Source organism: Macrobrachium rosenbergii, chromosome 13 (assembly GCF_040412425.1).
Source record: "Macrobrachium rosenbergii isolate ZJJX-2024 chromosome 13, ASM4041242v1, whole genome shotgun sequence".
NCBI classification, from domain to species: Eukaryota; Metazoa; Arthropoda; class Malacostraca; order Decapoda; family Palaemonidae; genus Macrobrachium; species Macrobrachium rosenbergii.
In genome coordinates, this window is record NC_089753.1 from 33,993,835 (window position 1) to 33,998,316 (window position 4,482).

Consider the following 4,482-nt stretch of genomic DNA (forward strand, 5'->3'; position numbering starts at 1 on the left):
TTGTCACATTTTTTGTGTGTGAGAGGATTCATTTATTGTCCACTGATATAAGTAAATTAGCCAGCCCTCTTATTAAACAATTATCCAGTTTGTCCATATTGTCTATACAGGTATTAGTAGTCTATTCCATTTCATGAAGCTTAATGAGTATAGGCCCACATGAATTGAGAAAAATCTGTGAACAGTTTTTGGTCCCCCAAAAATGTGGGATTCAACCAGTCTATAGGCTAGGCAGCTTAATGGTTTTAGTGATAATGACAATAAACTAAACTCAGAATACCTTAGATTACTTGGGTATTAGTAACTACGTTTATTATTCTTAAATGTGTAAGTCAACCATACACACCACGTCTTTTCTTTATATTACATTTGGTGAAAACCGTAACAAATCCCAATGTCCCAACAACATACATGAACAGTTTACTTTTGTGACAGAGTTAATGCCTTTGAAACAGCTCTCTTCATTTCTAATCCTTACACAAATGTACAAACAGTGTCTAGTTACTGCCAATCACATGCATAAAGACATTTCTTTAATATATTTTTAATGCGAATCAGTAAAGTATCAATAATGTCTGGTAGGCATGAGAGATTATAAGTTAGTGCACCCGCACAATATGATAAAAATATCTACTGTATACCTATTTATGTTCAAATATGCTTAGCTCCAACAATTTTCAAAGTAGACTGCTAATTCTGTTTCATTTTGCAGCCGAATGACTGCTCTTTACAATGGCATCCCATAATTTATATAGTGAAATGGAAGTTGAGATACAGGAAAAATTTCTGCATTTCCCACTAAAAAGTTGTTAAAAAAAAAACTTGCAATAGTCTTCATTTTTGTTACATAACACATCCAGATATATTACCTAATTATTGAAATGCAAAAATGTGTAATTATAGCAAGGAAACTATGAAAAAATAAATGACAAAGTAGCATTGCTTTTCCGTAAATAAAGGTTTGTCAAGTGTTCGTCCTCCCCTCTCTTTATAATTTAACCTGTTAAGCGTCACCAATGGAATATCTCAGTCGCCCACCCTCATCACACCTCTTTTGATGGAGTAACATTCTCCCTCTTTCAAGGCTGGTACTGCACTGATCAAGCTCAGAAATGCACTTTACTCTTATACAAATTATAGGAACATCATTTGGTAATACTGTACTATGAGCTAAATAAGGGGTAAATGGGGATAAATGGCAATTTTTTTTTTAAACAAAGACAGTCTGACAGAGGACATTCACCTCTCTTTTCCTGGTACACTTCAGGTGTTCATTGATAAACAGTTTGTTTCTTTTTGATTTCTTTTTGATTTTTTGATCCCACTTATTCCCCATAATGAGTATTCTAAAATGAAAGAAAAATCTTTCACCTGATGATGACTGCGAGACCGAGTAGCAGCTCAGACGCCTCTAACATAGCCTGAAGATTTATCTGATTCTGAAGAAAACCATGATTTAGATTCGAGCAAAGCACTGCCAAGTGACTGGGCAGTAACCGATAATGAGAGGAGTCCCTTTACCCTTTGTTTGTCCAAGGTGTGAAATTTGTTATTCAGGATAAGGGAAACCCCATGGAGTTTTTTGAGGGGTTTCTTGATGACAAAGCCATGGAGCACACTGTAACAGAAACTAACAGATCTGCCGGACAGTTTCTAGATGAATATATTTAAAGTTTACCTACAATATCATGTGCACTAAAATGAGCTTAAAAAAGCATAACAATTAGCATACACCAAATGAACGCTCTGCCAATGAGAAAATGCAACAATACCGGAGCGGCGACATCTCCCAGAAGTGACACTTAACAGGTTAAATTATGTAATACTGGTATAAAAATCTAAAGCTATACAAAACATAGAAACATTCATGTTAGATAAATAAAAAAAAAACATCGGGAACACTCACCAAAAATGATCCTCATCTTGGCTGCTGGTGTGTGCAATTCTTCAAGATGTGCTTACAAAAGTACAGTAATAAGATGTACTATTATTATTATTATTAATCAGAAGATGAAACCTATTCATATGGAATAAACCCCCAGGGTCCATTGACAAAATTGAAGCTTCCAAAGAATATGGTGTTGAAGTAAAAAGAGGTAAAAGGCAATATATAAGAGGAGACTCCCACTTACTAAAAAAAAATATATAAAAATGTATTAAAATGCAAGGAGAATAGTTAGGGTAGAAATGTACTGCATCTTCGTTTTAACTTCTGAGGTTTCAATTGCATGACGTCCTCTGGGAGGCTGTTCCACAGTCCCATGGCGTGAGGAATAAAGGACTTCTGGAACTGAAAAGTTCAACAGCAAGGCACATTTACTGCATACTGGTTCTGCTGTTTAGTGAATCTGGTTGCTCTCAGCAGGTATAGGGGATCAGGATCAATCGTGAGTGAAAGATCTCTGTTGAAATACAACTTATGAAAAACTGACAAATGAGACCATCCAACAATGGTCCAAGTCATAACTGCTACTATTAAGAAGCAGAATCCTACCACCACGAACCACTCTATCTAAAAGTGATAAATCTCTGGCAGAAGCAAGCATCCACAGCAGAGAACTGTATTCTAGTAAGAAAGCACAAACAACCTAAAACAGGCTGCAGTGATTTTATCACTGTTATAAATATCTGAAGCTTTACGAACAATACTAACTTTTGTGCAGCATTTGCAGAGGCTTTCATTAGGTTTTTCTTAAAAGTTACACCTAATATAGTTAAAGCTTCAGACTCATTCAGCAAAATTCCATCCACCTGAAAGGGAGGATGAGGTGGGAAATCTGTACAAGATCTGCTAATCAACGTTTTCGTTTTACTGAGTTCAGCCTCATAACCCACCGACTACACCATTCCCTGATCCGGTCCCTGTCCCAATTGAGGCTGAGGACAGCTAAATTTCTCGTAAGTGGAGACGTAACTAAACCACAAGTATGGCATCATTGGCACGCTGAAAACACAAGCATGACATCATGGGCACACTGAACACTCTTGTTTTCCAGGCCAACAACCACATTATACTTGTATACACTAAAAGTAACAGTGGACCAAGAATACTAACCTGTGGAATTCCAGACAAAATAGGTCTTGGTTCACTGAAGACCCTGTTAACAGCAACTTCCTGCTGCCTGCCTACCTGTAAGGAAACCTTGAAGTAATCCTAAAATATACACATCCCACTCCAAGATTCTGAAGGTAAAAGCAGCCAAGAAATGTCTCGTTGAAACGCTGAAGGAAACTGCAAAGGGGGGTGGCTACAGTTGCTGGCCATGCACCCTTCCTCTTGAAGGGAGTGCTGATCAGTACTTCTGGTGGGTGTGTTACCTTTCAAAGCAGTCCCTTACTGATGCAGAGTTCCACCTGACATTTGGTACACAGATATGAGGTGATTCTCCTTATGCCATTCTTGTAGCATACATGGCAACATTTGTCTCCCTACTGGCATTAGCTGTTCAAAGACATGATGAAGCAATGCTGTTTGCAGATGTCCAGAAGGATCCAAAATCCTAGGCCTCTTCTTGGAATACAGAGTTTCCTTGAGGAGATTGGCATCAGCATCAGCATCGTCATCGTCATCATCGTCATCTCCCTACAACACAACAGGCTCAGCAGGGTCGACAGATGAGCGGGCCTGACAGGCAGAAGGGTAACAGTACTCCTGCTGATAAACAGGCAGCAAAGGAGCATGAGGGAATTCAGTGCCACTAACAGGCAATTCTTTGATGTCCAAGTAGAGCAGTGCATCCCATGCCATCTTGTTGAAGTCCAGCTGAGTAAACTTCCATACATCCCAGGCTGTATTTCAGGCAAAGTACATGAGCATTCAGCAGCAACATCTGGATCAGATAAAGATATCTGCCCACTTAACACTCTTCCAAGTGAAACTGTAGTACTTAATCTTATGATCAAATCAATCAACTCTTCTCTTATACCTGATGTACTGTCATATCAGACATGGAAGTTGCAAGGTAGCTGATTGCAACTTTGACTTACAATCTTCTGTACTCGCCTGTGATGCATGTACTCTACTTCCACACCATCAGCATTCATTATCATACTGATGAGCCAAGTGTCCTGCCAACACACCATGATTTATTACCTTTGTAGCAGTAATCCAGTGTGTTCCAAGGCACTTTGGAATGTGCAAGAGCTTTCAATAGCTTTGTCCCCATAGGGGGGTAGTGCAGTGCACCTCACACAGTGCACTGTGGGCATTACTTACAGTTCTTTGCAGCATCCCTTGACCCCCTAGCTTCAACCCCTTTCATTTCTTTTATTGTACCTCCATTCATATTCTGTTTCTTCTATCTTGCTATCCACCGTCTCATAACAATTGCTTCACAGTGCAAAGGCGAGGTTATCCTCCCGTTACACCCTTCAAACCTTTCTACTCTCAATTTCCCTTTCAGTGCTGAATGACCTCATAGGCCCCAGTGCTAGGCCTTTGCCTAAATTCCATATACTGTATTCCATTCTGTAGCTTTGGTG